The following is a 25,790-nucleotide window of genomic DNA, read 5'->3' on the forward strand; positions in this document are numbered from 1 at the left end:
ATCACACGAGTTAAATAAGATTTTCCATGTAAAGTGCCTTGATCGATGCCTAACATACGTTGTTGTTGTTGTTAGCTGTTGTCTAGTTGATTCCAACTCATGGTGACCCTATGCATGCAAAGTAAAACTGCTCCATAGGGTTTTTAAGGCTATGACCTTTCAGAAGCAGATTGCCAAAACTTACTCCTGAGGTGCCTCTGTATGGGTTTGAACCGTCAGCTTTTCAGTTAATAGTCCAGCTCTTAACCATTTGTGCCACCCAGCAACTCCACTTAACATATAGAAGTACAAAACAAATGTTATTTCTCTCATGCTTTTCACCCATCTTCACCTGCTTGAAGGTACTACTTTGCTTAGAAAGCCTAGGTTAAGATGCCTCTCCTTGGCTATATTGATGATATCTGGGAACACTCTCTCATGGCACTCAACTCAATTGTTTTAGAGTTCTATTCCCCACAAGAATTGCAAGCTCCTGGATTCTAAGGGCTTTCTCTTTCTCCTTTGTATATCTAGTATTTGGTTCAATGTGCCAGGAGGTTCTCAATACATATTATTACTTACAACACTGAATTGCTGAATAGATCAAATGAATTCATTTATATGAAAGCCTTTTTTTTCTTTTTTAACAGTCAGGTTCTTAATAGTTAAGTACCATTATTATCACCACTATTACTAAAAATAGTTAAGTGAATTCCTTTCTCCTATTTTATATTCAACTCTATGAGAATGAAAAAATAAAATGGTTTATCTCCTAAAAAATATGTAAGGACATTATTCAAAGTAACTTTTTTTTAAGGTCTATGTTCTATACCATCTTCCTTTTTTCCTATATTGAGATTTTGTGTTTGCAATGACGATTCAAAAACCTATAGTAATCATCAGTCGTCAAAGATAGGTCTAAATTGATTACAACAAAGTATACACTAAATTAAGAATGTAGATTAATAATTTTTTAAAAAATTGACTTGTCTTTCCTTGATCAACCCCTGGTTAACTAAAAAAATACAACTTCACCCATTTCCATAGTATCTTAGTTCATTGAAATCTTACTATACAGGGATAACCATCTTACTACGGAAAAAATCACAAAATGGTAAAGGCTGACATAACACACGTGGATAATTACATAAGAGTTGGAGATTTCATACTCTGCTGTCAATAACGTACAGAACAAGTTGAAAATCAGAAAGCATATAGAAGAATTGAATAATACTATCGATGAAATCAATCTAACACTCCCCCAGTGACTGCAGATTATTCATTCTTTTCATATGTCAGAGGACTGTCCTCCAGGATAGACCACTTGCTAGTCATAAAACAAATCTCAATAAATTTAAAGGAATTGAAATAATACAAAGTACTTTATAATTATAACAGAATAAAAATAGAAATCAACAATAGATAGAAATCAAGGTAATTTCTCAACATTTGGAAACTAAACAGAACAAAATTCAAAATAACCCATGGAACAAAGAAAAACAAAATCACAAATGAAATTAGAAAATATTTTGAATTGGATGAAAAAATAAAAAATAGCAAAATGTATGGAACTATCTAGAGGGAAATTCATAGCCTTGAACAACTAAACTAGGGGAAAAAGAAGAAGGAGAAGGAGAAAAAAGAGAAGGAGGAGGAAGAGGGGAAAGAGGAGAAGCAAGAGGAAGAGGAGGGGTAGGAGGAGGGGGAAGAGGAGAAGGAGGGGGAGGAGAAGGAAGGGGAGGAGGGGGAGAAGAAAGGTCATTAATCTAAACTTCTACTTTAAGAAACCAGAAAGTGAAAGCAAACTAAGCCCAAAGTAAGTAAAAAATAAGATAATAATGATTAGAGCAGAATTATACAAAATAGAACAGAGTAATAACAAAGAAAAATCAGTGAAACCGAAAAGATGGTTTTTGGAAAAGATCAAAATATTTGACAAACCTTTAGCTTGACTAATTTAAAAAAAAAAAAAAAAAAAGGGAGGACTCATTTTTAGAAAATCAAGAAGAAAAGCAGAGACGTTGCTACACTCCTTACTGAATTTTAAATTATTAAAGAGCTTATGATGAACAGATTTATGCCAATGAATTAGATGTCTTATATGAAATGGATATATTCCATGTATTTGTTTTCTTTTCCTTTTGTAGAAACTGATCAAGTGGCCCTAAAATTTATATGAAAATGAAAAGAAACTAGACTAGTCAAAGCAATTTTTAAATAGAAGAAGCAAGTTAGAGGACTTACACTACCAGATCTTAAAACTTAATATAAAGGCACAGTAATCAAGGCAGGGTGTTATTGGTGCCAGGATAGGCATATAAAGAAATGAAACAGAACTGAAAGTTCAGAAGTCAACCTTTATATTTATGGCCAATTGATTTTTAACAAAGATGGCAATGCAGTAAAATAGGCAAATATTAGTCTTTTTAATAAATAGCATTGGGACAATTATATATACACATGGCAAAATATAACCTTAGACTCTTACTTTACTATATATTAAAATGAACATGAAATGGATCACAGACTTAACATAAGAGCTTGTTGTTGTTGTTAGGTGCCATCGAGTTGACTCTGATTCATAGCAACCTTATGTATAACAGAATGAAATGCTGCCCAGCCCTGTGCCATCCTCACAATCATCACTAAGTTTGAGCCCATTGTCACAGTGACTGTGTCAATCCACATGTAAGAGCTAAAACTATACATAAAATTCTAGACGAAAACTTAGAAGATAATCTTTATTACCTTGGATTGAGCAAGTGTTTTAGGTCAGGGCTTGGAACTGGTTTGAACCAGTTCAGTCCTGGCCAACAAAGCAAAACTGGAACAGATCCAAATGTTTACAATTTGGGTGAACTGGAATGATAATCATAACAGGAAAAATTACATGTTGATGCCCTACAATAGGAGTTTCACAAGAAGTGTAGCGAGCCCTTTCAGGAGCCTGACGTGTGAGATTAGGTTATTGGCAGGACTGTGGAGAGTGACACACATTCAGAGCGGTGCAGTTGGCAGCCGTCTTTGAAAGGGGCACCACTGTTTCTGACTCTGCTCAAAATCTGATGGGCAAGAGATTTGGTTTCTATGCAACACGTATGCTGCCATTGTTTTCTAAGAGGGAGATTAGGTTTCTCACAGGGCTTCAATCTGTAATTTTTCCCATCCCAGTTATCATTCTCGTTCATGAAAATTTTTAAAAATTTGGGTCTGTTCTGGTTTTACTTTCTCAGCCATGGCTGAACCTGGAAGAGTCGGTTCAAAGCCCTGTCTTAGATACAACCCCGAAAGTCCAATCCATGAGAGGGAAAAAAATGATTAATTGTATTTTGGCAAAATTAAAAAAAAAATGTGCTTTGTGCTTCAAAAGACACAAATAAGAAAAGGAAAATTGGAACAAAACAGTGGAAGAATATATATTCAAATCACATATTTGATAAATAATATTCATAAAGACATTCACAACCCAATGTAAAAGACAAACAACCCAATGTAAAAATCAGTAAAGGATTTGAACAGACATTTCATTAAAGAAGATAAAATATAGCTAGTAGGCATTTGAAAAGGTGCTCAACATCTTCAATCATTAGGTAAATGCAAATTTAAACCACCGTGAGAGATTGTGGCGAACTTTCTAACAAAAAAAAAGAAAGATAATACCAAGTGTTACCAAGGATGTGGAGAAACTGTAATGCTCACACATTACTGGTAGGAATGTAAGATGGAAAAGTTACTTTAGAAAACAGTTTCTGATAGTGGTAAAGGTAAACTTATCACATGATCTAACAATTCCACTAGTAAGAGTCTTTCCAAGAGAAATGAAAACATATGTCCATACATGTTCACAATGTTCATAGCAGCATTATTCAAAATAGTCAACACTGGAAACCGTCCAAAGCTCATCTCCTGATGAATTGCTAAACAGAATGAGGTATAACCATCAAATGAAATAGATTCTGCAACAAAAAGGAATGAACTACTAATACGTGCTACAACATGGATGGACCTCAAAAATATCCTCAGTGAAAGAAGACAGATGCAAAATATTACATAGTGCATTATTCCATTCTTGTGAAATGTCCAGAAAGCAAATTTATAGATACATAAAATAGATCAGTTGTTGCCTGGCTCTGGGGGTGGTAGTGGGGAATAATTTCAAAGAGGTATGAGGAAAATTTGGGGGATGATTGAAATCTTACAAAATTGGACTCTGGCGATGGTTGCACACTCGGTAAATGTACTAAAAACCATAAAACTTTACATTTCCAATTTGTAAATTTGATAGTATGCTATCTCATTAAAGCTGTTTAAAAATATGTATTTTTTTAATTTTACATAAACTAGAAAGGCTCCTTGACTCCTTTGTGAATAGAGTTGGCCTCATATGTAAAATAGCAGATAAAACAGCTTAGAAAAATCCATCATTGCGAATCTCTGGATTCACTTTTCCACAACTAAAAACCTTCTCCAAGTTTAAATATTCAACCCCAACCAAGTTCTGTTTTTCGACACATACTATTATTACTCATCTAAATTCAGGAAATGCTGACAGTATCCATCATCCTAATGGTCTTCTTAATCAAAGAGTCCAATACATAATTGTAAGCAGGGCTGTGAATCAAAGTGCTACACTATTAGTGTAACAACATGTCTGCATGGGTGGAAATCCAGACTTAAACCTACCATCAGTCAGAACTCTAACTTTATTCGCTATTTCTTGTTAGTGCTGTCTACTCAGCTTCCTATAGTATCATTCTTTTAGCCACATGGAGAACTAGTAAAGATAAGTATACCCTTTCACAATACGTGTTCTAGCATAAAATGCCGACCACCCTGACAGGGAACACAACAGAGAGTCCCTGACAGAGCAGGAGAAAAGTGCAGAGCAGAACTCAAATTCACGTCAAAAGGCCAGACTTAATGGTCTGACTGAGACTGAGGAAACCCCGAAGCCTTGACCCCCACATGCTCTGTTAACCCAGAACTAAAACCATTCCTGAAGCCCACTCTTCACGACAAAGATTGGACTGGACTATAAAACATAAAATAATACTTGTGAAGAGTGTGCTTCGTTGTTCAAGCAGATACACGAGACCGAATAGGCGGCTCCTGTCCAGAGGCAGAATGAGAAGGCGTAACAATATGTGTATAAATGTTTGTATGAGAAATTAACTTCAGCTATAAACTTTCACCTAAAATGCAATTAAAAAAAAAAATTGACTCAAACAGAAATAAATAAACAAAAATAAAATGCCGCCATCAGTTCCACTACACTGCTTTGCTACAGTCACTGCTCTTTTATGGTGAGTTGGTCTTTCCTTTTAAGTGGCCGTTACAAAGACAATAATGGCATTTCATGCTGAAGGAAAAGGAAAGTGATATTTATTGTGTACTTGTTAAGGACCAGACATTATGTAGATGCTTCCACATACATTAAATCCCAACCTGTTGCCATCCAGTTGACTTTAACCCTGTAGGACAGAGCAGAACTGCTTCATAGAGTTTCCAAGTCTGCAAATATTTACGGAAGCAGACTGTCACATCTTTCTCCTGAGGAGCAGCTGGTGGGTTGGAATCTCTGACCTTTTGGTTAGCAGCCGAGTGCTTTAACCACTGTGCAACTAGGCTTCCTTTCACATAATGAGCTCCTTTAATTTTTTTTAATAATATTTTACTGTGTTTTTGGTGAAAGTTTACACAGCAAATTAGTTTCTCGTTTGACAATTTCTACATAAACTGTTCAGTGTGTTAGATTTTTAACATACAAATATGTTAACATTCTCTTTAAATATATTTTGGTTGTTCCATTTCCAGTACTCAAGTTTCCCCGTCCTTTATCATCCATCTTTGCCTTAGAGTAATTGTTGACCTTGGGTCTCACATATGTTTTTGTTTTTTTTAATTTATTTTGTTGTTGAGAATAGACACAGCACAACGTACACTAATTCAACTGTTTCTACATGTACAGTTCGGTGACACTGATTACATTCTTCAAGTTGTGCAACCATTCTCACCCTCCTTTTCTGAGTTGTTCCTTCCACATTAACATAAACTTACTACCCTCTAAGGTTCCTAGTATGTCGAGTTGCTGTAGTCAGTTTCATGCTATATAGTTTTTAAAAGAGCATAATTCTCAAGGTAGACATTTTTTTACCAGTTAAGCTAAACCATTGTTTGGTTTTAAGAGATTTCAGGGGATATTTTTTATTTAAATTTTAAAGGTTCTCTCAGGGCAATTGTTCCAGGGGTTCATCCATTCCCCATGACTCCAGGAAGTCTGGAGTCCATGAGACTTTGAAATTCTGTTCTACATTTTCCTCTTCTGATCAGGATTCTTCTATAGAATCTTTGATTCAACTGTTCAGTAATGGTAGCTGGGCACTATTCAGTTCTGATCTCATGGCAAAAAAAGACAGTTGTTCATGGAAGAAATTAGCCACACATTCCATCCCCTCCTCCTGTTCCTAACGCTCCTTTCTCTATTGCTCCAGGCGTATAGAGACAAATTGTCATGCCTTGGATTGCCGCTTGCAAGCTTAGAAATGCTCCAGGCACTACGCAAGGGACTAGCAGGTAGAACAGAGGCACTAAACGTGTTATTAAGCCAATTAACTGGGATGTCCCATGAAACCATGAACCTAAACCTCCAAATCAAGGAACCTAATTCCAGGAAGTTTTTGGTTGTACACATCCAGTCTCAGCAGCCTTTTTTTTTTTTTTTTTTTTGGTAAATATATCTATCACATAACTTTTGCCAATTTATACAGGTGTACAATTTATAAAATACAGTATTTGGCTGTGCAGCCCTACCTTAATCAGTGTGATTTTTTCCATGACTGTTATCTCCCTTTTCCCCCATCTCTCCTGCCCCTAACAACCACTAATAAACTTTGGTCTCTATACATTTGCCTTTTCTTGTTGTTTTATATGTGAGGTCATACAGTATTTGTCTTTTTGTGATCGACTTATGTCACTGAGCATAATATCTTCAAGCCCCATTCATATTGTAGCATTTATCAAGACTTTGTTTCTTCTACTGCCTGAATAGTATTCCATTGTATGTATGTACTGCATTTTGTTTATCCATTCATCTGTTGCTGAGCATTTACGTTGTTTCCACCTCCGGCTATTGTGAATAGTGCTGCAATGAACACTAGTGTACAAGTCTCTGTTTGAGTCTCTGCTTTCAAGTCTTTTGGGTACATACCTAGGAGTGGAATTGCTGGGTCATATGGTAGTTCTATTTTTAGTTTTTTGAGTAACCGCCACACTGTTTCCCACAATGGCTGTACCATTTTATATTCTCACCAGCAACGGATAAGGATTCCAATTTCCCACATCATTGCCAACATTAGTTATTTTCTGTTTTTTGTTTTTTTTTAATTTTAGCTACCCTAGTGGGAGAGAAACGATATTGCATTGTGGTTTTGATTTGCATCTCTCTTATGACTGATAATTTTGAGCATCTTTTCATGAGTTTGGTGGCCATTTGAATGACTCCTTTAGTGAAATGTCTACTCAAGTCCTTTGCCCATTGTATGCTTGGGTTTTTTGTCTTTCTGTTGTTAAGTTGCTTAAGTTTTATCAATATTTTGGTTATTAGATTCTTATCAGATACATGGTTTCCAAGGATATTCTTCCAGTTGGCAGCTTGTCTTTTCACTTTTTTGGTAAACTCTTTTGATGAACAGAAATTTTTAATTTTTATGAGGTCCCATTAATTTATTTTTTCTTCTGTTGTTTGTGCTTTTTTTTATTATATTAGATAATCCATTGTTAAAAAGCTAGGCCCAACAGTATTGCCCCTGCATTTTCTTCTAAGAATTTTATGGTTTTAGTTTTTACATTTAGGTCCTTAATCCATTTTAAATTTGTTTTTGTGTATAGTGTAAGGCATGGATCCTGTTTCATTTTCTGCATGGGAAAATCTGGTTTTCCCAACACCATTTATTGAAGAGATTCTTCTTTCCCCATCAAATAGACTTAGCACCCTTGTCAAAAGTCAGTTGACCATACCTCTCTTAATCTTAATAACAACTCTGTTCTAGATATTAAAACTTGTTTTATATATAGGAAAACTGAGACACAGAGAAGTTCACTAAATTATTCAAGTTCATTTGGTTAGTTCATTGAAGTGCTCATAAGGAAACCACAGCCTTTAGATTATAACTTCTATCTTAAGCAGGGACAGATTACCCAAGAAGCAAGGTACGCACAGGCTTAATTGTGCTTACATACTAATCTGTACTGCACAATTTCACCTGGTTTTCCTATGGTGAGACCCATGTGAAGTTGTGCACTACAGATTAGTACATAAACACAATTAAGCCCATGTGTACCTTGCGTCTGTAAACTAGTGCATACCTGCTTACTGGTTCATGTGCCCCTGATCTTAAGTCTATAAAAATAATGGTTCTCACACTCTGTCAAGCTGCCAACATATGGATGATCTAGATTATTCCCATTATATCAGCTCATTCTAAAGGAGACTGCCCATACTCAGTTTCTTTAGAATTTCCCACTGAGAATGTGATTGGCCAAACTGGAGTACTGCCTCCTTCCCTTCTCCTCCTCCTCAAATTACAATCTGACATCTCAAGTTGACATCTAAACTCACTCCTTCCTCTCTGAAACAGAAGAACTTGGCATTCACAGCAAGAACTCAATCATATATTGGCTATAACAATAAGGTAAAAGTCACTTTAAATAATTAAGTCCTATCCAGTGTAACGTGTAATCATCCTAAAGTGCACAAAAGCTGAAGCGTTTGTCAAAATACATAGATGGCTTTGACCTGTCCTTCATTTTTCCCACCTCCATTTCCTTTGAAGAGTAGTAGAGTGATACAGGGGAGTGTTTCCTTCCCTCGCCTGACAAAAGGCAGGTCATGTCCCTATCAAAGAGTGCCTGAGTCCACTTAGCATTTGACATGTGTTGATTGGATGCCACGGAGCCAGGAAAGGCTAAAGGATTCCTGGAATGAAAAAAATCAAATTGCATTTTTTTTTTTTGCAGAAAAAAGAATAAAAAGTTAAAAACAGCAGGTTTTTCTCCCTTTTTTGTTTTTTATGTATTTTATATTTTGAGGGCCTCAGTGAGTACAGAAAGTTAAACAAAGAAAATTTCTGGGCTGGGAAAGATTCCTTGTTGTGTGACACACCCTTATGCAGTCCACAAGGCACAAAACTAGGAGTAGATTTATAAAGAGAGACAGTTATTTTCCCTCCTAGGTAGAACTAACTGCATGTTAAAGAGCAAATCATTCCTTTCTATTTAGCCAGATTGCTGTCTTTCAATTGCTTCCTAAATCATGAAAATTGAACTTTCTTCCTGCAGATACAATTCCTCCTTGCAGTCAATATGTAGTCAATGCATGTTAATACAGTCAAGCTATTCCTTCCTCCTCCCTCTCTACCCAAAGTCCGATTAATAACAGCAATGGCAGCCACATTTGACATTTCTACAGCCTGAAGGATCCCAAAAAGGTTTCACCAATTACTGTGAATTGAGTTCTGATGAGCTGCATCTACTTTTGAGGCAGGAGGAGAGTAAGCAGTTACACAAAGCTGCAAGAAGAGAGATTCTGCCCAAGGGTATGTGCCAGATGCCCCCTCTTAAAAAAATTTCAAAATATTACTCATACCCACGCTTAAAAAAATCAGACCTTTTACTTTTAAAGCATCTAAAATATATCTTCCATATTGGAACTCAAATGATATTCAGACGGCCAAACAAAATGAGACTTTGGGAAGGATGTACTAACTACATCAACTTGTTTCCAGTGTGTTCCATGTTTGAGATAATTATTAACCACCTGACTCACTTTCATACCAATTGGAAGAAAGGAGACACAACAGGCAATGTAACTTGTCTTGATATTTCATATGTTCCCACGTAGTCCCAGATACAATAAGGGGCTGGCTAGGATTCAGGAAAACATTTTAACTGGGCACACCTATGTTCATGGCAGCACTGTTCACAATAGCAAAATGATGGAAACAACCTAGATGCCCATCAACAGATGAATGGATAAACAAAACTACGGTACATACACACAATGGAGTACTATGCAACAAGAAAGAACAACATCTCATGAAGCATCTCATAACATGGATGAAATTGGAGGACATTATGCTGAGTGAAATAAGTCAATCACAAACGGACAAATATTGTATGAGACCTCTATTGTAAAAACCCATGAAAAAGTTCACACACAAAATGTAACAATCTTTGTTGGTTCCCAGGGATGGGAGGGGTGGGGGGGAAATACTAAATAGGCAATAGATAAGTAGTACCTTGGGTGAAGGGTGAGACAGTACACAATACGGGGGAAACCAGCACAACTTGTACAAGGAAAGGTCATGGAAGCGCCATAGACACATCCAAACTCCCTGAAGGACTGAATTGCTGGGTGGAGGGCTGTGGGGGCAATGGTCTCAGGGAACATCTAGCTCAATTGGCATAACAAGTTTGTAAAGATAATGTTCTACATTCCACCTTGGTGAGTAGTGTCTGGAGTCTTAAAAGCCTGTGAGTGGCCATCTAAGATACTCCACTGGTCTCATCCCTTCTGGAGCAAGGGAGAAGGAAGAGAACAGGATACAAGGAAAAGATTAGTCCGGAGGACTAATGGACCACAGCTACCAATGCCTCCACCAGACTGAGTCCAGTACAACTAGATGGTGCCCGGCTACCACCACTGACTGCTCTGACCAGGATCACAACAGAGGGTTCTGGACAGAGCTGGAGAAGGATGTAGAACAAAATTCTAACTCATAAAAAAAAGACCAGATTTACTGGCCTAAAGGAGCCTGGAGAAACCTCGAGAGTATGGCCCCCAGACACCCTTTTAGCGCAGTGGTGAAGTCATCTCCGAGGTTCACTGTTCAGCCAGGGAGTGGACAGCCCCATAAAACCAAATGGGACTAATGAGGTACAGCAGTTCAGGGACAAGGGCCAGAGGCAGAAGGGGACAAGGAAGCTGGTGATAGGGAACCCAAAGTTGAGTAAGGATAGTGTTGATGTGTTGTGAGGTTGTTAACCATTGTCATAGGGCAACATGTGTACTGTTAAATGAAAAACTATTTTGTTCTGTAAGGCTTCATCTAAAGTGAGAATAGCAGCGCAATTGGAAGAGTGTAGTCGATGTCACTGAACTGTGCATGTAGAAATTTTTGAAATGGTGTATCTTTGGCTATGTATATTTTCACCAAAAAAAAAAAAGGTCGAGAAGGGAGAGGGTTGACATGTTGTGGGGGTGGGGTTGTTAACCAATGTCATAAAACAATATGTGTACTACTGTTTCATGAGAAACTATTTGTTCTGTAAGCCTTCACCTGTAGTACAATAAAAAAATAAAAAATATGTAACCAAAAAAAAAAATTTTTTAACTGGGACGATTTCAATTCAATAACTAAAATATTCCCATATGTACAGAGAACAAGCTTTGAAAAGATTTAAATATCTACTTTTTAGGCCTCTTTTACTAAAAACAAAGCAACCACAAAAACTAACAGCAGAAACAAAAACTTTTGTGAGAATTGAGAGATACTCTCTTTAGAAGATAAAATAAAAATTTTTTTTAAACTGTCATAAATTTTATGTAATGACTTTGGGTAACTTGATAATTTAAAGCTTTTTACTAATCACGTAAGCATATCTCTTTGATAAAATATTAATTGTAAGTATAAATACACAACAAAGATAATATCTTTTGATTCTCCACGTCCTAAGAACATGGGCTTACCCATGCCTCATGCCAACCCACTTCTCCCATAATTCAAGAATTTATAGGCTGTGGCAATTTGAATATCCAGTTGAATATATCTAGAAGACTGGTTGCTTAGCCTAGTTGCTTGATTCCATTCTGGGCTAATGAATGCATTTTATTTTATTTTTTTCATCATAGATTAAAAAACAGTGAACGTGACTGATTTATTTTGCCCAAGGAAGCCAAACGCTTTCCCGGCCAAAGGAGTATCATGTTCTGAGTTCCCAGAAAAGTACTACCTAGTACACACTAGTACACACATCTGTGAAAATCATAATGATATAATTGTTAAATAGAAAATGGAATGAAAAGACAAAAAGTTCTTCTTGAGCCCAAAGCCACAAATGAAAGCAATCATATTTGCAATCATCTCTGTAGATAATGTATACCTTGATTCTTTGAAGTTAACTAAAACCTAATCATACACTAAAACCTGCATAATACCATTATAAATATGAATTTACATGTACATTGAAGTTTAGGGCTCCCCACAGAAAATAATAGAAAATTTCCACAATATAGGATGCTCATAAATAATCTGAGAAGGTTTTTAAACTGGAAAAATAAACTACCTATTTTTTTCTTTTCTTTTTTTTCCTCTTGTGGTACAATGCAAAGTGTGTGTGTTGGGGGGGTACATGTAGTTAAATACCAAATTATTAATTTTTCCAGTTCCACAAGGGATATTGTATAGGTTTTTTGAATATTGTATGTATCAGGTAAGTGAAAGGCTAAGTAAGGTAAGATATATCTCCTCACTGACGAACAGGGATGACCTATTCTAGGGAAGATGTATTAATGTTTGTAGAATGTAAAAAGTAATTGCACTCCATTTTTAGACTATCCAGAAATTTAGAAGTCTATCAAGATAGCAGATTCATATAATCTTAGTAACTGATAAAATTTCTAAAATCAATGCCTAAGATGAAAGTAGCATATAGCCAAAAGGATGCCTGAACATGGTTTTATGTGTACTGCTTTTATTGTATGTTTACACATGCACACAGTTTGAGAAAATAAATGTATAATATATTACATATATATATATTACAGGCAGTCTCCAACTTATGATGGGGTTCCATTCCCATGACTCCGTCCTAAATCAGTTCTGATGTAACTCAAATACCTCTTTTTTTTTTTAGGTTTTCATTAACATTGTCTTTTATTATCACTATCTTTATAAATTTGATTTTTATTTGTCATAAACTTACAGATATATTTTAACATTGCATATAGAACATATCACTAAAGATAAGATGTACCAAAAGAAAAAAAAAAAAAAGACGGTCATAAGTGTTGTTCGTTGTATTTCAAATATGTCAGAAGTCGGGGACTACCTGCCCACAAATATATACGTATATAAAACAAAAATCAAACCCATTGCCATGGAGTTGACTCTGACTCATAGCGACCCTATAGGACAGAACAGAACTACCCCATAGAGTTTCCAAGGAGCGCCTGGTGGATTCGAACTGCCGACCTTTTAGTTAGCAGCTGTAGCACTTAACCACTATGCTACAAGGGTTTCCATACATATATATATATATATATATATATACAGATAGAGAGAGATAGACATATATAGACATAGACATATATATAATGCATAACATCTTGATTTTAGATCATTTTAATTATACCATTTAAATTCTTTTCCTCCGGCCTAGTGAAAATAACCAAATTTACATTAGGAGAGTGTATCTATTATGAAAAAGACTACCTAACTATGTTCCTGAGTTTCTGTAAAGAATACACTGTAGTTTGCTATTGTCAGGAATATCCCAATGTCTCCAGGTTAACGGAAATATGCATTGATATGGTGGGTGAATAAATTCTTTATATATATTTAAACAATGTAAAGCTTCAATCATGCTTTAATCTTCAATTTATATTTTCCACCTCTGTAGTAAGTATTTGAAAACTCATCTCTGATACTAAAATGGAAATATTCAGATTTTTAGCATTAAATGGTTTGGATATGGAAAAATGTTATGTAAATGCATACTGCCATATTTTAAACTCAAAAAACTCATAGGAAAAAAAAGCTCTAAAAAAAGCTTAATTCTTCTTCTGGCTTTTCCATTACCTGCTTGTCTAGCCTAGAGCAAGCTCTCTATCACTTCTAGGGTTTCATTTCTTCATCTGTAAAATAAATGACTTGGACTAGACAACTAGTCTTCAATCTATGATTCTGGCAGTCTTAGAATGACAGAGCCTCCATTCTCCCTTTTTCCCATGACGCCTTCCATCAAAATTATCTAAGTTATAATTCTACACATTTATAAAAGAATACATAAGAATTTTTTTTTTTCAGTTTTAGCAAGCAAGTCATTTTGTACATAACACATTAACTGAATGTTCTTAGTCTTATACTGGTTCTGACTATAATAACATAGAAATAAAAATCTTGGTTGAAATTCAACTCTTCCTGCTGTTCATTCTCCTACCTGAAGTTTCTGTCCTGTTTATATCATAATTGGTTTCTACAGAAATGGTTATGTCATCATAAGCAAAATATATGAATTCTGCTTTGATGCAAATGTCTTTTCAATGAGAAATGAAATGAAAAGAGTTATAATATACAGAACATATTTAGGCATTACTGTATATGATATTGGGAGTGGAAAATGAAATGAAAAGATGGTTTTGAAAACTCCTTTTGATAATCAAGTCGTATCAATATTTAAGCAGCATGGACATATAACCATAAAGTAAGCCAGGACTTCGTATGTTTTCTCATTCTTACCTCATAGCTGCAAAGGTTTGCACCCCATGGAACTGTGGAGCAGAAACATTCTGGGATACTTTTGCAGAGGAACATATTACAGAGTTCCTTAGGAATATTAGTAGTGTCTTTGGCAATGAAATAACTCAAAGACTTTTGCCAAATATTTGTTCCTGAATATAGCTAAAAGCTGCTCAAATTATTTTATTGGATAATATTTAACTTGTACTATTTTGGAATATTTGAAAAATTCTGTAATAAAGTGAAAGAATACTCATTTTGTCAAAAGTGCTAAAACTAAGATCATTTGAACAATATTTTCCAGAGTTAGGTCTGCGCTACAGAAAGAGAAGAAAAAGTCTCAATTTTGGCCACTGGTTTTATTAATGCTTCAAATCATTAATCATTGTTCATATAATCAGTAAAACATGTTGATGCTGAACCAACATCTATCAATCCCTGTGCTAGGTGCCGGAGCTATAAAAATAAAAAGGGGTAACACCTATGCTCAGGAAATCACTCTTTAGCGGAAGGAGACACACAGATACACTGATGATACAGATCCAGTGAGGTGCTTTTAGAGGCATACACAAATTGCTATGAGAGCACTTTAAACATCATTGCCTCTGGAAATACATGAAGTCAAGTCTAGTTCAAAGAAGACTTGACATAAGAGTTCACATTTGAGCAGGGTCTTGAGGGATGAAAAGGTGTTTGTCAGAAAGACCCACAGAAGAAAGCATTTCACAGTTAATGGCCGTGAGGGATTTAAGAAAAAAAAAAAAAAAAAGCATAACCTGTTCAGAATTATAGTGTGTCTGGAACACTACGGTTTAGGAGGGAAAGTAGAAAAGATGCTTTTGCGATGCCTGAAAGTAACTTTTTTATGGAAGGCTAAATATAGAAATTTACTCAATAACTACAGTTGACTGTGGATGAATCCCCCCTAATAAAATACAGAATAGTGTATTCAAAAGGTTAAGGGTAGTTAAGTATGGCTTGTCCTGACTTCATTCTTCACTGATGCATGTAATACCAGCTGATATTTCATTATGTCCCCACACTTGCTTTGGATGCTAAACAAAACTGCAGTATCAGCAATCAACTCCTGTCTTTCCATGATGTTCAAAGTCCAGCCCATAGCAGCTTCCCCACTCCCATTCTTGTTCAAGGTTTTCTCTGAGAAGATATTGCTCACACTGTACGAAGTTTAAGTGGCCAGGGTCCATTTTGAGTAGTAGACCCCCAGTTCTTGCTTTGGATGCTAAACAAAACTGCAGTATCAGCAATCAACTCCTGTCTTTCCATGATGTCCAAAGTCCAGCCAATAGCAGCTTCCCCACTCCCATCCCTGTTCAAGGTTTTCTCTGAAAAGATATTGCTCACACTATACGAAGTTTAAGTGGCCAGGGTCCATTATGAGTAGTAGACCCCCAGTTCTGCACATTATAAACTGAGTTTATCAGTTAACAAGCACTTCACTGAAAATAAAGGAAACCCAACTCAAGCTAGTGTAAAATAAAAGGGAGATGTGTTTGCTCACATAAGAAGGAGATGAGCCTTGGGTAGGGTTCAGCGTTGTTTGGTGTAGGGGTTTTCCCATCATGTTCACATCTGCTAATTGAGGCTGATTCTCCTTGGGTTGTAGGCTGCTCACCCATTGCTATTTGAGCTACCATAAGTCCCCGGGTTACGAACATCCTACTTATAACAACTTCACCTTATCCTTTAACGTTATATAAATTTGCCCTCACTTTGAAACAATTGAACCAAACCCTACTCACAACAAATTCTTCATCACAATTGCCTTCACTTGCTGAACATACAGCTTTTAAATCATTGAAAAGGCTTCAAGCCTTTTCTTGCACTAAAGCAAGGCGAAAGAAGAACCGTATGCACCTGTTCAACTTACCTACAAATTTGACTTAAAGGCGAACTCAGGAATAGATCTTGTTTATATCTCAGGGGCTGCACGTATATATTATTTCTTAATTACGTGACTGATTTCACATGGGTTGCAGGAACAAGCTATTTTCTTTCCCTAAGACTCCTGGTCCTGAACAAATCTATGGCAAAGAAGGTGAAATCATCAAGGTTGATGTTAATTTTCTAGCTGTGATAGAATGGCTTTTGAGAAATTAGTTACAATATCCAGTCTGAACCACCCAAAGAAACATGTTGGGATCATCAGCGTCACAGATAAAATATGCATGTCATTCTATTAGCGAAGTGCTAACAACTGAATTTCTTTGCTTACTGCTCTCCAGATGTCTCATATCACATCCTAGGCAACAGGGAGGTATGGCTCAGCAAGTTTGCAACTAAAATCTTTTATCTCCCAGAGATTTTTCTTTAGGTTCTCGGTAATAATTTCTAAACATAAATGAGTATTTGGAATGGCTACTTTTGGTTTTTGGTAAAGACATAAAAAGTAAATTTGACTCTCACAGTCCCTGATGGTAAAGAGAAAGGATTCAAATATTTGTATTGTGACCTACAGGCAGGAATTTAGATGAGGTTTTGAAACAGACTCACTCAAAAGTCCCTAAACAGATATATCTGGTGTCACTAGTCTACAATTACCTAAGTCCAAGCAATTATTTGTAATTAAAATGCCAACAGGTTAGTTATCTGGAATTGGTATAGAAAACCTGCTTTGGCTTTACAATTAAACAATTTTAAAAACACGTTTTAATCTGTCAGACTCTGTTCTAAGCATTTGAGATATATTGACTGCTAACCAATTCTGCAGTTTGAATCCACCAACTTCTCCTTGGAAACTCTATGGGGCAGCTCGACTCTGTTCTATAGGGTCGCTATGAGTCGGAATTGACTAGACAGCAAAGGGTTTTTTTTTTTTTTTTTGGTTATAACAAACCAAAAGAACACAGTTCATTAATAAGTTAAATGTAAGATCACCATATAACATACCATTTCCACTCCTAAATATATACCCAGAAGAATTGAAAGCAAGAGTTCAGACAAAAACTTGTATATAAATGTTCACAACATCAGCATTCAAATTAGCCGAAAGGTAGAAACCCAAAACTCCATTCAGCTAATGAATGGATAAGCTTCTCCAGGTGGTGCAAATGGTTAAGTGTGAGACTAACTAACAGATTGGCAGTTTAAACTCACAGGTGCCTTGAAGGAATGGCCTGGTGATCTGCTTCCAAAAGGTCATAGCTTTGAAAACCCTATGGAACACAGACAGTTCTATTCTGCAGCTCATGGGGTAGCTATGGGTCAGTTAAGCAAGAAGGCCACTGCTCAAAATCAAAAAGCAAGCTGGTGAAAAGTAAGGTTGGCATCTGGTTCTCTGTTTCCCTATCAATTAGTTCCCATTGCTGGCCCAACACACTGAAAAAAAATATATGATTTTATGATATTTTTGATTGGGTGCATTTATTATTTAAAATATATTTATAAAATGTAATAAAAATATTGAAAATGTTGAAACAAAAACTTACATTTAACTTAAACACAACTACCAAAGAACCTAGAATGAGGCAGTAGCTGAAGAAGTAGAACCATTTTTCATACTAAAAAAAAGTTAATAATGACTATAATTATTAACGTTAAAATCATCTGAGTGCATTCATTATAGGCATTTTTGAAGACAGTGTGTTTTGGTTTTAGATGTTCTAATTCGACATGAAGGTGGAAAGATTTCACAAGAGCATGGCATGTTTCGTATCCTTACAAAATGTTAAAATATACTATTAATCTCTAGAATTCTACTGGCCTTTATACTTCAGTTAAAGCTGTGTGAAACTCACTTTATAGGGTGTATAATAGTTAAAATAATAGATAATAGTTAAAAAGGCATAGTGGATCTTGACTTGATACTCATTTAAAATTTCCCATGAAGGAAACTTCCCCATCTATGTCTCAGAATTTTTCTCTGACTTAGCTTGTCTTCTCAGATAAAGTCTCTGTTGGAAATGTTAGCAAAATGGTAATTATTTACAAATAAAGGGAAGAGAGAAAGGTTTTAAGCCAGCATTATCCAATGAAAATATAATGTGAGCCACATAGCCACATTTAATAAAGTAAAAATAGGTAAAACTAATTCTATTAAGGACATATTTTAGTTAGCCAAATACATGCAAAAGAGTATCATTTCAACAAAAAATCATAACAAAAATGTTAATGAGATATTTTACATTCTTTTTTTCATATTAATACTTTGCTCTCTGGAGTGTAATTTACCGTATGACACATCCCAATTTGGACAGCCACATATGGTTAGTGGCTGCCATATTGATTTGCACAATTCTAAACTATATAAAAGAATTAACCAGTGAAAACCTTATGAATAGCAGCAGAACACTGTCTGACATAGTGCCAGAAGTTGAGCCCCGAGGTTGGAAGGCACTCAAAAGACAACTGGGGAAGAGCTGCCTCCTCAAAGTAGAGTCAACCTTAATGACATGGATGGAGTCAAGCTTTTGGGACATTCATTTGCTGATGTGGCATGACTCAAAATGAGACGAAAAAGCTACAAACATCTATTAATAATCGGAATGTGGAATGTATGAAGTACGAATCTAGGAAAACTGGAAATGTCAAAAATGAAATGGAACGCATAAACGTCGATATCCTAGGCATTAATGAGCTGAAATGGACTGGTATTGGCCATTTTCGATCAGACAACCATATGGTCTACTATGCCGGGAATGACAACCTGAAGAGGCATGGCGTTGCATTCATCGTCAAAAAGAACATTTCAAGATCTATCCTGAAGTACAACGCTGTCAGTGATAGGAAAATATCCATACGCCTACAAGGAAGACCAGTTAATACGGCTGTTATTCCAATTTACACACCAACCACTAAGGCCAAAGATGAAGAAAGTAAAGATTTTTACCAACTTCTTCAGTCTGAAATTGATCGAACATACAATCAGGATGCATTGATAATTACTAGCGATTGGAATGCAAAAGTTGGAAACTAAGAAGAAGGATCGGTAGTTGGAAAATATGGCCTTGGTGACAGAAGTGATGCCGGAGATTACATGATAAAATTTTGCAAGACCAACAACTTCTTCATTGCAAATACCTTTTTTCACCAACATAAACGGTGCCTATATATATCCATGGACCTCGCAGGATGGAATACACAGAAATCAAATTGACTACATCTGTGGAAAGAGATGAAGGAAGAGCTCAATACCATCAGTCAGAAAAAGGCCAGGGGCTGACTGTGGAACAGACCACCAATTGCTCATATGCAAGTTCAAGTAGAGACTGAAGAAAATTAGAACAAGTCCACAAGAGCCAAAGTACGATCTTGAGTATATCCCACCCAAAATTAGAGACCATCTCTAGAATACTTTCGAAGAACCGAACACTAATGACCAAAGACCAGACAAGTTGTGGAATGACATCAAGGACATCATACATGAAGAAAGAAAGAGGTCATTAAAAACACAGGAAAGAAAGAAAAGACCAAAATGTATGTCAGAAGAGACTCTGCAACTTGCTCTTGAATGTTAAGTAGCTAAAGCAAAAGGAAGAAATAATGAAGTAAAAGAACTGAACAGAAGATTTGAAAGGGCAGCTCAAGAAGACAAAGTAAAGTATTATAACAACATGTACAAAGAGCTGGAGATAGAAAACCAAAAGGGAAGAACATGCTTGGCATTCCTGCAGCTGAAAGAACTAAAGAAAACATTCAAGCCTCGAGTTGCAATAGTGAAGGATGCTATGGGGAAAATATTAAACGATGCAGGAAGCATCAAAAGAAGATGAAGGAATACATAAGAGTCATTAAACCAAAAAGAATTGAAGTTCAACCATTTCAAGAGGTAGCATATGATCAGGAATTGATGGTACTGAAGGAAGAAGTCTAAGCTGCACTGAAGGCATTGGTGTAAAACAAGGCTCCAGGAACTTCCAGAATATCAGTTGAGATGTTTCAACAAATGGATGCAACGTTGGAAGTGCTCACACGTCTATGCAAGAAATTTGGAAGACAGCTACCTGGCCAACTGACTGGAAGAGGTCCATATTTATGCCTATTCCCAGCAAAGGTGATCCAATCAAATCTGGAAATTATTGAACAATATTATTAATATCACAAGCAAGTAAAATTTTGCTGAAGATCATTCAAAAGCAGCTGCAGCAGCATGTCGACAGGGAACTGCCAGAAATGCCTGGATTCAGAAGAGGACATAGAACCAGGGATATCATTGCTGATGTCAGATGGATCCTGGCTGAAAGCAGAGAATACCAGAAAGATGTTTGCCTGTGTTTTATTGACTATGCAAAGGCATTTGGTTGTGTGGATCATAACAAATTATGGATAATATTGTGAAGAATAGGAATTCCAGAGCACTTAATTGTGCTCATGAGGAACCTGTACATAGATCAAGAGGCAGTTGTTCGGACAGAACAAGGGGATACTGCATGGTTTAAAATCAGGAAAGATGTACATCAGGGTTGCATCTTTCACTATACCTATTCAATCTGTATGCTGAGCAAATAATCCGAGAAGCTGGACTATATGAAGAGGAAAGGCGCATCAGGATTGGAGGAAGATTCATTAACAACCTGCGATATGCAGATGACACAACCTTGCTTGCTGAAAGTGAAGAGGTCTTGTAACACTTTCTGGTGAAGATCAAAGACCACAGCCTTCAGTATGGATTACACTTCAACATAAAGAAAAAAAAAAAAATCCTCACAACTGGACCAATAAGCAACATCATGATAAATGGAGAAAAGACTGAAGTTGTCAAGGATTTCATTTTACTTGAATCCACAGTCAACACCCATGAAAGCAGCAGTCAAGAAATCAAAAGACACATTGCACTGGGCAAATCTACTGCAAAAGACGTCTTTAAGGTGTTGAAAAGCAAAGATGTCACCTTGAAGACTAAGGTGCGCCTGACTCAAGCCATGGTATTTTCAATTGTATTATATGCATGCGAAAGCTGGACATAGAACAAGGAAGATGGAAGAAGAATTGATGCCTTTGAATTGTGGTGTTGGTGAAGAATATTGAATATACCATTGACTGCCAAAAGAACGAACTGGTCTGTCTTTGAAGAAGTACAACCAGAACGCTCCTTAGAAGGAAGGATGGTGAGACGGTGAGACCATGTCTTACATACTTTGGACATGTTGTCAGGAGGGATCAGTCCCTGGAGAAGGACATCATGCTTGGTAAAGTACAGGGTCAGTGAAAAAGAGGAAGACCCTCAACTAGATGGATTAACACAGTAGCTGCAACAATGGGCTCAAGCATAACAATGATTGTGAGGATGATGCAGGGCTGGACAGTGTTTCATTCTGTGGTTCATAGGGTCGCTATGAGTTGGAACTGACTTGATGGGATCTAACAACAACAACAAACTATATATACTCTTCCTAGTTCCTGACATGGGCTGATAGACTATAGAATGAATGACTTTATGCAAAGTATTTAATATCTGTCAGGAAGGCTTTGATATCTTCATCTATTTCATAGGAAGCTGATCTAGGTGAACTCTAAAATTACTCTCTATTCTATTGTCCTTTATTAAAAATATGTTTGTTATACACGTACACACCAAGCCTGTGTGTCTACCTGTCTGTGTGTGTGCTTTATATTTAATGAGCAGGCTACAACTGCAGTAATTGGCACACTGGTCCATCACATAATTTGTGAGATGAAACATAATCTATAACCAAATTTTAAAATAATCTATTTTAAAATAATCAATGACATAATTTAAAAAGATCTAAAGCTAAACTTATTAACAATAATCTAAAAACTAATATATTGTATATTCTCTTGAAATTCTATATACTTCCTGGTATGGGAGAGAAGGAAGGGGAGTTATAGTGAGCACACTAGAAATTAGACACATTGTAGGAGACATCCATAGGCAGCCATGGGCAAATGTCCCACATGCAAACGCCACCCATCACACATACCGTACATTAAAAAGATGAAATTAAGTGATTACATAAATGCTTCTTTGTTACTGAAATATTTTGATAATGGATGCAGGCTAATCACAACACGAAACTGTCATTCCTGCCCTGACCTTCAGATGCCCTGAAAATCATGTCGATGAACAAGGCTTCTGGAAATAAGAATCACATGAATATGAGGACTTAATAAATTACAGCATCATAAATTTGACTTTCAATATGTCTAGAGCACCATCTTGGATATTATAGATTCTCAGTTTGGATGGAGAAAATGGCTCAGCAAATCTCACGCAAAGAAATCTCAAATCAGCTGATTACCACAGCATGGGATCTGGAATTTGAACATGTATATTCCCTTTTTACCTTTATTCTCAAACTTTGATTACTTGATTGGAATGTAACACAGGGGGTCTCAAAGTAGCAGACCTAAAGTTTCCAGTAAAAATATTCACAGATAGAAAACACTGATGCTTAAAGGAAGCATGGAATGCATCGAGCTCAACCACCATCTCAGTATCCCTGTCTCTTATGTAACAGTTCTTCTCAAACCATCAAGGCAGAGTTTATATTTTGCCGTTATTGTAGGATGACACTTATGTAAAACTAAATTATTAGAAAAAATGGTGTGATAAAAAACAAAAGCATGCAAAATGAAGATCACGTACTTTAATATTAGATTCAAAAGATGTAAAATTGCTCTGTCAAATTGCTCTAACATTTCTAAACACCTGCACTCAATTTCTGTACTTAAATGTTGTTATGGATTGATATTAAGTTCACAGGCCAGCACTGGTCTGTGCAGCATACTTCTTTGATTAACACAGCTCTAGAATCTCTCTCTAAATACATGCTGTTTTCTCCCCCTTTGTTTCTTTCTTTGTATCTTTCCCTCCTTTCTTCCCTCCCTCCCTCTCTCCTTCCTGTCTTCCTTCACTTCCTCCTTCCCTTCCTCCCTTCCTTCCTTTCATGTCAAACATGACACCTACAGAGAAAGGGAACTTACTAGGACAAAGAAAACTTCATCTTGGAAATCTACTTGTTAGAGAAACAAGCCAAATTCTCAGCATATCATCACTATACTTTATCATTGACCAGGAGTTCCAGACAATGCAAAATAAAATATGAAACATAAATGAACATTATAAGTATTATTATTTTTTGGGCAAAATGGCACTCTAGGCAGAAGCATCACGCCGTCCCTCCACAGCAAAGACCTGAAAAACTAAGCCAAACAGAGAATACAACAATCCTGAAACCCTAAAACATCAAATGAAGAGATAAAGAATTCAGCCAAGCACCAAATGGAGTGAGAAAACTGACAGAGAACGGAGAGCGAGTAGAGATTCATGCAGAGGTTCCCTATCAGCTAACGCAGCGCGGATCTGCCATCTTGGACTCCAATTGGAGACCAGCAAACAGGAGTTATGAGAAAGCAGCCCCATGGAGCATCCAGCGGGAGACAAAACAACTGGTAATCTGTGATATATGCTTTCCTACCCCCAACCCTTCTTCACCCCCACTCAGCCTCCTCTGCTTCCCGCGGCCACAATCTCTTGACCGGGAAACACTGGCTGCTTGGATTCCACATACCCGAACGGGCCAGCTCTCTGAGTGCCATTTGTTGGCTGCTGGTGTTGCTTTTTTCCCCTTCTTTTGATTTCTTCCTTACATCTCACCATGTCTCCCTCCTTTCTCTCAAATACCTGGCTCCGTGTGCCATCTTTGCTGCTCCCTGAGGGGCTGCAGAGCTTCGGTAATTTGTGATATATGCTTTCCCACCACCTACGCTTCTTCACCCACACTCGGCCCGCTCTGCTTACCACAGACACAGTCTCTTGTCCGAGAAACACCAGCCCACACTAGCTGGCTCTCTGAGTGCCATTTGTTGGCTACTAGTATTGCTTTTTTTTCTGTTTCTTTTGATTTCTTCCTTACCTCTCACCACCTCCCACTCCTTCTGCTCAAATACCTGGTTCCATGTGCCATCTTTGCTTCTTCCTGAGGGGCTGTGGAGCTCCGTTCGAGTGTGGAGCTGTTTCCTGGTCTGGGCTGCCATGCTAGTGGGATCGCGGGGCTTTTGTTCATTTGTTTGTTTTGAGTTGTTTGTTTGTTTTCTTTTCCTTTTCTTGAGATGGGAGCCCTTTCTGGCCAGGCGGTGCTGTGTGGCAAGGAGACATCCCCCCAGATTGCACAGACGTGCAGAGGGATCCCTGGGGGCATTTCTTTTTTTTGTTTTTTTTTTTTTTTTTCCTGTTTTTTTGGGGACCTTTCTTCTTCTTCTTTTTTTTTTAAATTGGTTTTGTTTTCTTTTTCCTCTTTTTCCCTTCTTGTCTTTCTTCATTGCTCAGTTTCTCATCTCTCTATATCTTCCTTCTCTTTCTGTTCCTGGAATACCTGGCATTGTATACCTCTACATCTTCTAGCCAGCCTGTACTGCAACACCTGAGAGCAACTTCCCAGACCTCATAGCCGCACCAGTGGAATCCCTGGGAACTTTGTGGTTCTTTAAGCTGTCCGATTTTTATTTATTCATTCATTTCTTTTCTTCCTCTTCCCCTTCCTGTTTTTCTCCATTTCATGGTCTCTCATCTCTCCACTCCAACGGCAAGATCCCCTAGCATTCTTTTTTGTTTGTTGGTATGTTTTTTGCTCCTGTTCCTCTCTCCTCTCTCCCATATCCATCTTAGCTCCTCACATAACAATCTCCCTGCTGCATCCTGCCTACCTGCACCATGCGCTTGACATCGCACCATCAAGCAGCACAGGCATGGCCAACTGGAACCTGCTCTGCACTGATTACCGATCCGCTCTGGTGGTGGTAGTAGTGTCACAAACAACCTGTCACAGTAACTCCTCTTCAGCTAGAACTGCCCTGCCATACCATATCTGAGTGACTGACCCTGCCAATTGGAGAAAGAGGCGAAAAGTACTGTGGACACAGACGAGCATACAACAAAGAACACACAGTCTGCCTGCTCAGAAATAGTCAAATTTTTTTAAAAAAGGGACAAAACAAACAAATCTACAATCAATAAATGAGAAAAATAACTACTGAATGCCCAGAAGACAATGACAATATCAAAACATTTACAAAAACAGGACAGGATGGTTCCAGTAGGCGTCAAAAATAAAACACCAGATGACTCTCCAGTGGAAGAAAATGCACTACAACTACCTGATAGGGAATTCAAATCTCTAATACTCAGAATTCTCCAAGAGCTGAGGCAAAAAGATGACAAACATGAGGAAATAATAGACAAATTCAGGGAAAATACAGAAAAAAATTGGGAGAATTGAGGAAAATAATGCAGGAACAAAATGCCAAAATAAATTCACAACTAGAAATTATACAAAGACAACAATTAGAAATCCAAAAGATAAACAACAAGATTTC

Source organism: Trichechus manatus, unplaced genomic scaffold (assembly GCF_000243295.1).
Source record: "Trichechus manatus latirostris isolate Lorelei unplaced genomic scaffold, TriManLat1.0 scaffold00006, whole genome shotgun sequence".
NCBI classification, from domain to species: domain Eukaryota; kingdom Metazoa; phylum Chordata; class Mammalia; order Sirenia; family Trichechidae; genus Trichechus; species Trichechus manatus.